The sequence below is a fragment of the Melanostigma gelatinosum genome (assembly GCF_949748355.1).
Source record: "Melanostigma gelatinosum genome assembly, chromosome: 3".
In the NCBI taxonomy this organism is placed as follows: Eukaryota; Metazoa; Chordata; class Actinopteri; order Perciformes; family Zoarcidae; genus Melanostigma; species Melanostigma gelatinosum.
In genome coordinates this window covers 27,355,702-27,368,203 of record NC_136636.1, presented here as the reverse complement: position 1 = coordinate 27,368,203, position 12,502 = coordinate 27,355,702, and the positions used below count along the sequence as shown (strand labels likewise).

Genomic DNA, 12,502 nt, shown 5'->3' with positions numbered 1-12,502 from the left:
GCATCTCTGGAGCTCAGCCACAGTGATCTTTGGGTTCTTCTTTACCTCTCTCACCAAGGCTCTTCTCCCACGATTGCTCAGTTTGGCTGGACGGCCAGGTCTAGGAAGAGTTCTGGTTGTCCCAAACTTCTTCCATTTAAGGATTATGGAGGCCACTGTGCTCTTAGGAACCTTGAGTGCTGCAGAAATTCTTTTGTAACCGTGGCCAGATCTGTGCCTTGCCACAATTCTGTCTCTGAGTTCCTTGGGCAGTTCCTTCGACCTCATGATTCTCATTTGCTCTGACATGCACTGTGAGCTGTAAGGTCTTATATAGACAGGTGTGTGCCTTTCCAAATCAAGTCCAAACAGTTTCATGAAACACAGCTGGACTCCAATGAAGGAGTAGAACCATCTCAAGGAGGATCAGAAGAAAAGGACAGCATGTGAGTTAAATATGAGTGTCACAGTAAAGGGTCTGAATACTTATGACCATGTGATATTTCAGTTATTCTGTTTTAATAAATCTGCAAATCTTTCTACATTTCAGTTTTTTTCTGTCAAGATGGGGTGCTGAGTGTACATTAATGGGAAATAAAATGAACTTTTTTGATTTTAGCAAATGGCTGCTATGAAACAAAGAGTGAAAAATTTAAAGGGGTCTGAATACTTTCCGTACCCACTGTATGTCCGGGCTGCGATGTTCACACATACTTAATCGACTCTGTCCCCAGCCAGTCACATTTCATCAAGCCCGAGGTCTGTCCTTGGTGTCTCGCCGCCTCTTCATTACCAGAACAACGGCACCAATGACACAGCGGCTGCTGAGCGAGACAAACCTCGGGAGTGTCCTCCAGACGCTCGCCCTCAATTCAGCTGGTGACAACGGTTGACTCCAGTTTGTATGGAGGATGTTTGTTTGGTTTGAAGGGGGGGGGGGGGGGGGTTGACACCGTGTACTTCCTGCAGCCCCTCCAGCTGCACGCCACAGAAAACAAGAGCAGTTGACACCCAACCCCCTTTCACCTTTTGACCTTTGGCACCTTGACTGTGGCAGAATATTTGTGAGGGGGTGTTGTCTATTGGAGAGGCCGTTACTACCACATTTTATGTGGCTGTCCAATCAGTGTTGATGGTAATTGAAGCAATAAATTCCTGTGTGCTATATTGACCCTGAAAGCTGAGTTCTCCTGCTAGCTGACCCGTGCACACAGTGCATACATGTACCAGGATGCATTGCGTGGAGCTTGCGACACCAGCAGGTACCCCGCCATATCCTCTTGGCCTCTGCCTCTTTTCTTCGGCCGTAACTTGTGGCTCCAATAAATACGTCTGAGTATTTTATTCTGCCAAAACACTGTAGAGTGCATCTCCTCCTAGCGTCTTGCTACCAAGAGACATCCAAGCTGAACCAGCCTGTAGTTCTTCTTCGCCTACCAAGTCACTGTCATGTTAAATGAGCGCTGGGGCAGCTGGGGCGCAGATTTTGCAGCTGGACATCCATGGAAAAGGTGGTCAATTTTCCCTTTGAGTTCGGCTTACCTTTTTTCATCGACAGGCCCTGAAAGTCTTTGGTTTTTGTTTTTTTTGTTTTTTAAACTGAAATGATTGAAACATCAAATAATCCCCTTCATTGATCTGGCACCCTTTACAATTCAATTCATTTCCATCTCAGTTGAGCGCAGGTCAAGCCTTTATAAAAGGTGAAATGTGCTCGCCATGACGGCATTTACACACCGGGCCAAAGGTCATTTTACCAGACAGAGGGGGGGGGGGGGGGGGGGGCTATGAAAACATGTGCCCCACTTATCTGAGAGACTCCACTTAAACATGCCCTCTAATTGCATACACTTATAATCTGACATGAAGCACAACTTAAACTGAGGAAGCCATGGAGCGCTTTCCTTATACTTGTCACACCGGACTATTTTTACACTCGATGCAGCCTATTGTTATTTTAAAGCTCAAAAACTGAGGATAGTTTGGTTTGGGTCCAACACAAAATAAACTATGTTACAATGCTTAAAATGTGTTAAAGCAGCTAAACTTGCTCTCTACCGCTTTTAAAATAACGTAAAACCAGAAAACTGTTGATCTTGTTTATACTATTATTTGTAGGTATTAACGTAAAAGAAACAAAAAGAAAATGTGAGAAACCTCAATGTGAGCATCCATTTAGAAGTGAAGACAATGAAGACCTAGCAGGCACAATGTCTGGGCACACCCTAGTATTCCTAATGCTACAAACACTCTAAAATAGATGCGCAATCATCATCAGGAGGGGATATTCCATCTCATGTCCCGGCGTATACTAAGCCACAGATTCTGTTATGAGGCAATAGGAGCAGATAGCCGGTTTAAAAAAGCACCAAACTGTGAGAGGAGACCATCACCCATGGGACAGAAAAACACAAAAGGTCACACACTCTCACTGCAGCCCCTGTGATGGAGCGCCAACTATGACACTTGTAACCAAGCGTGAACACAGTCAAATACTTCAAAATAGCATCCGACCCTCTGATCTCAAAGAGTTCCATCATCACCACAGCCTTCAGTTAAGGTTTATGCCGCTCAATTCATAAGAAGAGGGCATTTGTGATGGGAAGATTATTAAGTAGTTTACGATTTCCTGAAAGAACAATCCTCCTTTATTGCAATATTGCAGCTCATACGAGTCCTGCTCTATGGAAGTTATTTCACGCACAACTTTGATCATCAAACTGATTTTCTAAAAAGGCACAGTGTGTTGAAACATGCACATATTCCATGAACAAAAAAACATCTATGAAAAAGATGACAAAATTTAGTTTTTAATGTATAACGTTAGATAAACAGAATTACTCAACTAAATAAATAATGCAAGATATGTTCTAAGATTCAGCAGGCATCTCTGGTCAATTCGGCAAACACATGGCACAGAAATAATAACACTTTGATTTTTAAAAATAATATTTTTTAAAGTTTGGCTGACCAGTTTATCACACAATCCTCATTCACCTTCATGGTGAATCACGGTGGGTGATGTAGAGACTACTCTTTTGTAAAATTCTAATGTTTTGGCCGGGATGTAACGTCAATGTGAAGTAACGTCAAAACTACTTAGCGTTTAGAATATCAAGGCGACGACGCCTCGAGGATGTGTACTGGATAAGTTCGCGAACTCTTTGGAAGGCTAACTTTAGCTAACGCGCGTGGGTTAACGAGCCTTAACATGATAGAAAGTAAAGTCGGAATGGGTTAAAACATGCACACGTTTGTCGTGAAAAGTTGTTCCAAGTAACGTTACGACTCCATTGATATCGCTGTTCACACGAATGAGCCTTCGTCATTTCGAGGGAAACGAGTGAAAAAAACATACGCACTTGTGATTTTCAGTGAGCAAAATATCAATATGTTGTGTTTGATGGAGGCGGACTAACGCTACACCAGACTCCACTCACCTTGCCCCGTGGACAACTCTTCAGCCACTTGCTCCAGACGCTCGTTCACTCCTCGTTCCAGCGAAGCAAACTCGTTTTCGCTGGTTTCATTGAGAGTATCCCATTTGTTTGCAACCGGTGCTAGAACACGTTACGTAGACTAACCCACCGAGACAGATAACGTTAATGCTCGTGGTTACGAGATCACAAATTCCATTGTCGCTCAGTCCAGACTTGCAAATGCCCTCTCGGGCATCCAACTTTCACTAGTTCACACACCTAACGTCTCAGTGAGAGAGAGAAAAAGTGCGCACTTAGTCCATGCAGTGAAAGGTAATGCTCAGTTTTGTTTCTTTCCTCGGCAGGTTTCTTCCCCCACATGTAGCCTGTGAGTGGTGGTTGTGGGAATGGTTTGGTGCTGCGCTCAGCGCCCAGCTCTCCGGGAGGTTTGGCAAAGAGAGGTATATCCTGCTGCCTTCAAGTGCTCCTCGTATTTCCTAAATACAAGCTATAAAGTAAATTGGCACTTCATTCACTGAGAAAAACAAGTCTAATTTGTGGTGGCCAGTCTGGAATGAACATCGCTATTTTCTTGAATATAACGACATATACATGATAATGTACAGAAAGGGGGAAAGGAAACAATTAAAAACACGGGCGTGTTAAAACCGTAATCAAAAACACATCTCTAGCAAAACTTTGCACACGTTTGGAGGAAAACATATTTTTGTACCAAACAAAATCTTTTTCTTACATTAAACCGACAATAATGACTCCCCTCTGCTTACAAACAGAAAGGAGACATTAGTTGTAGAGCGATCTCAAGTGTGTTTTAAACAGCAGCGAGTGAACACAGTGCAGAGGGAACCGGGCTCATCAGTGTCTTCACTCTCACATCACTAAGATAGACTCTATCTATTCTGTACCGGTCCAGTAAACTGGAGCTTTTACTGAAATCTCGTCATGTCATATTTAGGCTTCCACCGTGTGTGCTTCCAATATTCCCCCAGCATGTGAATGCAGCGTGCGCTACTATGGTAAATGACTGGTACGTGATAGACCCCTGCTGGCCAACCGGAGACACGGTTTGATCCCAATAGTCTGTCTCTTCACAGACCTCCATTCAAACACACAGACCTACAGTTTTCTTCGAATTCATCTTTTTCAGAGATCAAGTTGATGACTGGCTTTAAAGGGTGAAAGCTATGATGTAAATGAATTGATGTATTAACATTAATTTATCTCTCTTGGGTTCACAAACAACTCTGACATCCCCAGAACAATTCCCTACTGCTACACTCCCTTGCACATCCTTTCTATGTTTCTATATTTAAATACACTTGCCACTTTTATAATATACTTGTTTTAAAGTACTGTTGTCTGTTTGCTTGTTACCACATTTTATTGTAAATTGTAATATTTTTATGTTATTAAATTATGTCTTGATTATTGCACTGTGTTCATTGTTTATTGTTATGCACCAGACACCAAGTCAAATTCCTTGTATGTGTAAGGTACTTGGCAATAAACGGTTCTGATTCTGATTCTCTCCAGCACCCCTGGGGATGCATGACCCCACTTTAAATACCACTGTTTTTTTAGGTCAGCTATTACAAGGTAATAAAAGAGATGAATGAATACATATTTTCAGAGCTATCAAACAATCACCAGTCTTCAGCTATAATGCAGCATGAAACAAGAGGGAATTGAGCATTAAACTGGTATGATTAGAACTGAAGCTGTGCTCTGTGCTCCATGATGTTGTCCGGGGTCCAGTTCTCATCCACTCCTCCACATACAGAGGACGTGTCTCGCTCTGAGACTTCCGATGCATATCAATGGTGACCACACAGAGATCATAAAACCTCCCACACACATTTGTCATCTCTGGGTCTCTGTATCTTTGTCCCCTCTTGTGAAAAGAAGCCTTTCATTTGCACTCTCTTGATTCTCCTGTAATGAGGACTGGAACTTGATAAGCAACACACATTTCAAAGATCACTCAGTGAACTAAGTTCAAAGGCAAGACAACAATAGTGGGGTCTTATCTGCTCTTATAATACAGTATAATATCAATGTTATGATACTCATTTATAAATTCATGTCAGTAAATAACGTAATCAAAACATGATATACATTTGGTCCCTAATATTTCAGCATAATTATGTCAGCAAAAATAAACCATAATATATCTTTATATACACAATATGAAGTAATATTTGTTATAATTATTTGTTGTTTAATGTTTTAAACAATGTATCGGAACTTATTGAGCACTGTATCCGTAAAGCTTCATGTCATAACACTCTTTTTTGCTACAATAGATTCTAGATTGAAGATATCTCGGGATTCTTTTGGATTACAGCGAGAGAGGGGGGGAGGGAGACACACAGAGGCTCAGCAACAACAGTAATAGCACAACAGGTTTAATAAAATATATATTGGACTAATAACAAACAATAATAGTAGTGGCGGTGAATATAATATAATGATAATACAAAGAATAACAGTAATAGCAGAGATAATAACAGAGATATATCTGCTACTACTACTAGCACTAGATACAATAGAATGATAATAACAGTAATAGTAGCAGTAATGATAATAATGATAGTAGCAGTGGCTGTCAAGCAGGGCCACGACAGCAGGCGCAATCACGATCTAGGTGTAACCCCGATCCATGGAAACCTGCAAGACCTGAAAGCACAGACACTCCAGGGGAGAAGCCAAGTTAGTAATGTCCATTAATGGGACATGAATGTATACAGAAGGTGGGGGAGAGGAGGAGAGAGGAGCTCCGTGTATCACAGGAGGTTCTCCAGCAGTCTAGGCCTATAGCAGTTTATCTAGGGGCTGGTCCAAGGCAAACCTGAGCCAGCCCTATAAACCTGAGCCAGACCTAACTATAAACCTGATCCAGCCCTAACTATAAACCTGATACAGCCCTAACTATAAACCTGATCCAGCCCTAACTATAAACATGATCCAGCCCTAACTATAAACCTGAACCAGCCCTAACTATAAACTTGAACCAGCCCTAACTATAAACCTGAACCAGCCCTAAATATAAGAGTTATCAAAAAGGAAAGTCTCAGGTGGACTCTTACATGTGCTTGTAATATTGGCTAACATGTTAACATTTTAAAAACAATGTAGATAACTTGTAAAAGGGTCGAATTTTTTTCACAAATGTAGACAAATTTGTAATTATTATTAAGTGTTCATAATAATAAAGTGTTGTGCTAAGCAGACTCTCAGCATGTGAACACATCTGCATGATCCTCCTTATAAGATGTCCATGATAGAAATGTAATGGCGGGCCGTCAGGGCCTGCAAGGCCTTCTCTGCTGGCCTAAACAGAATGACAAAGCTATATCTATTTTATAATTTAATAATTTTTCTTAAATACACTACATGTATTATAATTTCTAAAAATATTTTTCCCATTATCTTATTTTCTCATTGCACAGCTACTGTCTTCCTCAGTTGCTCTGCTTCCAGTGCAGCTTGTTTTAAGTAGAGCTTTTATCCAGTCAGATCTCACCTCTGTGTCTCTAGGTAAGAACAGAGGCCCGAGGCCTGCAGACTCACAAGTGAATCCCTTTGCAGTTGAAGTGAATGGGGACGATATTGTTGATCGTCATATTCTTCAACCAATCAGATCTTTAGTTTGACATGTTGGGTGTATTCTTTGACGTGCCAGAGCCTGCTAGCTGGCCTACAAGTACGTGATTGGTCAGTGGGCTAGGCTGACGTGTTGGGCGGTGACAATTCCCAAAATCTGCTGCCTGGAGCTGACATTTTTAGCCCTCAAACACATTAAAACCTATTCAAGAAATACAACTGGGGAGGCTCGACTGTCTTCACTGGCGTCCATGAATCGAGAAGGACTTCTTCCTGGAACTAAAACGCACGGATTTACTGAACAACCGTGAGATTAAACTCTTTATTAACAAAGAAAGGAGGATGCACTTTGTCTTTAAATAGTGAACAGCAGCTCTGGTAAGTTAAATGCGTTTGTTTTTACATCTGCAGTAGCTTTAATATGCTTGTTTATATATTATTATTTGTACAACTTGTTTTTATGAAGATTTGTGTTTGGTTTTATATGTGATAGGAACCATAGTTATGTCCAGTGTTGCACTGGGGACATATTTAACAGGTGGCAGTGCTGGCAACTTGGCGACTTTCTCACTAATTCTGGCGACTTTCCAAACCCTCATGGAGACTTTTTTTTCGTCAAAAGCTACTAGTGACAAATCTGGCGACTTGTTCTGGTGTTATTGGAGAATTTTCTGGTGTTTTGAATTTAAAGCACGTACGTTCTGCTTGGAACCGTGCGGAGGCGTGGAGACACCTCCTATTGACTTTGTCCATTTCCTGTCTTTTCCCTTGACTGAGAGAAATAAATTATCTTGGTTTTGAAATAGAACTCTGCTGTCTGAGTCTGCATTCGGGTCCATGAACACACCACATCATAACAGTCCCAACAGTCCCACGTTGCTCCCAATAACCCTGAAGTAATGAGAGGGTTAAGGTGCCTGTACCTTCATTTCAGCGGGTTCATTTAAATAATTGAACTGGATTGAATGCATATTAATTGCAAATATAAGATAGGCCACAATTCTAACAAATGTACAGTAACAGTAGAAGTTAATATTAAACCGTACAGTAACAGGGTTCAATGAAAACGAATCACTTTCTTTGTACAGGCGATGGTTCTCGCTACTCTTGCTGTCTTTGTTTTTATTTGACCAAAACTTTTGAAAATGAGACCTCTGTCTCTATTCATTTTGTCTAAATAAAGGTTAATATTAATAATGGAGCTGAAATACTGATTGACTGAATAATATTAGTTTTTTGCTTAAAGTAAACGTCTTATCACTTAATTTTCTTCTCAGAATACACCAGAATGCTACATTTTAAACCTCATATTTAAGATAAATTTTGATATTTGAGTCATGTTGTGGATGATCAGATGGAGTTATGATGGTAGCAGTCGCCCAATTGCAGATTCAGCTTGAGCAAAATCTTTGCCTATTGTGTTCAAATCAGACCCATAGTTACAAGGCAGGCGTCCTTTCTCATAACACTGACCTGATGCATCAAGTGGATATGTTTTGCTGAACATAATATTATGCATTTGCCCTCTACATCCTCTAGTCTAATGAGCAGACTTATAAACGCACTGTTACAACTCCTTCATAGTGTCATATTGCTTTTCGGAGAATTATGGTGATAAGTTCATAGTAGATGCAAAAGTATACTTATGTACAATATATTATGTTGAACATTGTTGCTCCTGGATGGATCACAGCCAACCCAATTATGTTCAACACAGCTCCATGTCCTTGGTCATGGTGCCACAGCACTTAAAAGAATAAACTTCATAATTCTCATAATTCTGACCCTTTGCTTTTTTATTAACAGCATTTACTTGTACTTTTACTTTCTAGACTTAAGTACATTTAATATCAGAAAATTACTTTTGATACTTAAGTACAATAAATATCAGATACTTTAAGACTTTTACTCAAGTAGTATTCTAATAGGTGACATTTTACTTTTACTGGAGTAGTTTTCCAGTAAGGTATCTTTACTTTTACTCAAGTATGGCTTTTGAATACTTTATACACCACTGGTGGGAGGAGCCTCCACCACGCCTGTGTACACAGAAGTCACCCACAGCTTCTTTGCCTGCTGGGTGATCTCTCCAGATGTAGATGCTGCAGTACAAACAAACAAAGCTCTGATCAATCCTCTCAGACTTGGTACATGGTAAGAGCTTCTTCTTCTATGTATTTTGACTATCTATGATCTATCATAGTCCAATATGATCCTGTCATGAAGTTGTCATCCCATTTCATATGAAAACAAGCTGTGATCCTCAGAAATATTGTCTTACCTGAAGCCATCTTGGCGTCATCTTGGTCCCTCTTTCTCTTTACTCTCTACACAAAAACAAACACTGGATTTGGACTTTCCATCTGACATGAGCTGATAAAAACAAGACTCTTTCAGTGACTTTGTTTCATAAGCTCTAGCATTCTGGTGTTAACATGAGTTGTACATGCGTAATTGTTGCTGGGTGCCCAGTCAGGGTGGCGCTGAGCATGCACACGTCTCTCTATGTGTGCCTGTTGGTAGTATTTATCCTGCTCCTCGTTGGACAGAGACTTCCACTGTGGAAAGAGGACAACATTAATGAGAGCGGGCTCCCACAAACTCCCACAGTGCATTTGCGTTAGAACAGTTTGCATTAAGACGGGTTCTCTAGTTATGAGAATAACTGAAAATCATCAAAAGTTGCTGTCCAGATGTGAAGATTTAGAGTTAGAGGAAAGACTTTTCTTGGACACTGATCAATAAAGAATAAGCACATCTGCAGAACATTTTACCAAACTGTCATGAAGGTTGTGTAACATGGAGTGTGTCTCACAGAGCAAACACACTTACCTTCTGTCCCAGGATGGTGTGGACAACTGCCATCCCACCGGTGTTCTTTTCAGACACAAACTTTGGCCTCTGCTCCTTCATGAACAGCATGAAGGCGTTTGGCGGCTTCTTGATGTAAGGCCCATCACGCTTTCTCTTTCTGTGGGAGTACAAAACAAAAACGGAAGCATTTCAGGAAGAAACTCTAAAGTGAGCAGAATAATACAAGACATGCGTGAAATGCATCCTCGTCTGTGCTGTGTTATTCATTAAAAAAAACTGATTATTATAATATTCATGCAGGAATTTTGGTAGACAAATAACAGACACTTCAATCAAACAACAGCTGCAGAAAAATGAAAAACGGTGAATGTGGTTTGTTTATGAGTTGGTGTTCACTGTCAAAGATCATGAGCCATCAAGACCAAAGCGGCAGCGCTTACTTTGTGTTCACGGCATCCGGAGGAGGAGCAGCCGGGTAGACAAGAGAGAAACCATTTTCAGGAAGGAACGGACAAGTTCTGTCCGTTCCTACACAGATAAAGAGAGACAGAGATACTTTAGTTCATAGAAAGATTGTGTTTGAAGATAGAAACAGAAACTTAATGTCTGTGTACACTTGTGTGTGTTTGTTTGCATTCATGTGTGTGTTACTTACAGGACTCCAGCAATAGGCAGGTTCTGGATCAGCTCTTGCACCACAAGAACATTGTTATACTGGAGACACAAACACGCACAGAGCAGCTGGTTAGAGAAGCTGCAATGGTGTCACCTGTCTATCAGGCGACATCACTACAAAAACATCTGGACAATCTCACTGGTTTACTGATCGAATTAAGCTAACAAGGGTTAATACTTCTGAATTATGACAAATAGGCAGTTATTAAGCTTATTGATGAGCTGTTGTACAACTCATTACATTCAACAGCACGTGAGATAACAAAGTGTACTTATGTTAAAATCATTTTCTATCCGTCTGTTGTCCTAATGCATCCGTCTGACCAATAGTCTAAGTCCCCAAGATATTCACAAAGCTAATATTCACATTTGAAAAGCTGCAAGCATTTATATATGGTTATTGTTGAAATTAATTGATTCTCAAAATATTTGCAGATTGACTTATAGTTAATGGACTAATCCTTTAAGCTCTGACTGATGCTGATCTTTTCTGATGCAGGTATTGATGAAACTGTTCTGATATCTCTCCCTAACCTCTTCTTAGTACCCATGTCCCTGGCTATAGGAACTTGCCTGATTGTACAGGGGACCTGGCTGTATGAGGTTTAGTTCTTGGTGGACGATGGGAGCAGCCGGTCCAACATTAAGTCTCTGAGGAGCCATTGGTGTATTTAGCTGCTCAAATGTGTGCTGGGGTGCTCCCAGGGGGGTGCACCCATCCATCCCAGCGGGGACGACAGGATGAGATGGAGCTGGAGGTGGTGCTAGATCACCATAATCATCCCGGAGGATGAACAGCAGGTCGTCCAAATCCAGATCCAGATCAAATGGTAATTCTGCACTCTGATCCATGTCTTCCTACAGTTAGGTCTCACTTTCAGAATAATGACTCTTAAACTGAGATCCTGTGACAAACATTGATAAGACTGATAATTACTAAACACTAATAATAATAATGATAATAAAATAATAACAATAGCTGAATTAGAAATATCAGCTAAAGTAAACACAGCACAATAACAGTTTATTGACAGAATAATAAAATCACGATGTGTCTGGAGGGAAAGTTCCCTGTAAAATACAATGATGTTTTTTTCTGCTACTTTCTACCTCTACTGTACTACAGTTCAAAGAGAACCTTTGACTTTGCTACACTTAATGTGTAGCAAACACTTCGCACACTTAATGTATAAAGTATAAAATTGGGTTCACCTGCTCAGCATGCTACATCTAAATACAGCTTAAATGTTGATGAATCAGTATTAATAATCCAATAATATAAAATATGACATAAAACTTTGAAATGTGCACAATCTGCATAAGCTCATATTTTGAGTTATTGTGCTGATAATAATAATAATTGTTTCTTCAACAATTCTTTGTGGTGAACAATTTGACAATTAACAGAGCAGTGTTTAACTTGTACTGTGTTAAACAGACATTTACAGTGAGCTCATAAACCAGCTGTTAGAGAACTTACCTTATTGTTCACCGACGGCTGAGTTCGCTGACTAGCTTTGTGTAAAGTGGGTTTCTTCCAGGAGAGTGAGCGGTTCACACGGTGTCGTCAGGTGAAGTGAGCAGAAGTGAGTGAACACGTTCTATGGAGCCGCACCGAACGTTCCATCTCTGCATAAATGAAACGTTCTCTGATGACGTTATAGCCCACGTTCATTTGGCTATTCTGAGCTGATGTCACAGGGTGATGCACATAGTTGCTGGGATCTCACAGACGGTGGCACGTAATAATTAGTATGAGATATCTTAATTATGGTCACCTGATATGAAATGGGTAACGTTGATAAATGTTTGTAATATTTTGTCATGCATGTAGTGTAACTATGCCCAGCCTGCATGGCCTGACAATACACCATACATTCATATGAATCAGAACCACAGCGCTGTGTAGGCCTATAGATTTACAAACAATACAAAAAGTAAAGAAATAGACCTTCATTGTCTACAACAAAATCCATAAATCATTGTCTGAC

The 12,502-nt window shown here is 40.4% G+C and overlaps 1 protein-coding gene across 1 annotated transcript in view; it reads right to left on the bottom strand.

Moving 5' to 3' along the window:
- The window catches only part of plxnb1b (plexin b1b), a 154,875-nt gene extending 151,316 nt beyond the window's left edge, over positions 1-3,559 (bottom strand). Inside the window, exon 1 of the mRNA XM_079265954.1 lies at positions 3,420-3,559. The gene's annotated coding sequence lies outside the window, so the exon portion shown is untranslated. The remainder of the gene's footprint in view (positions 1-3,419) is intronic.
- Between the last annotated feature and the right edge of the window lie 8,943 nt (positions 3,560-12,502).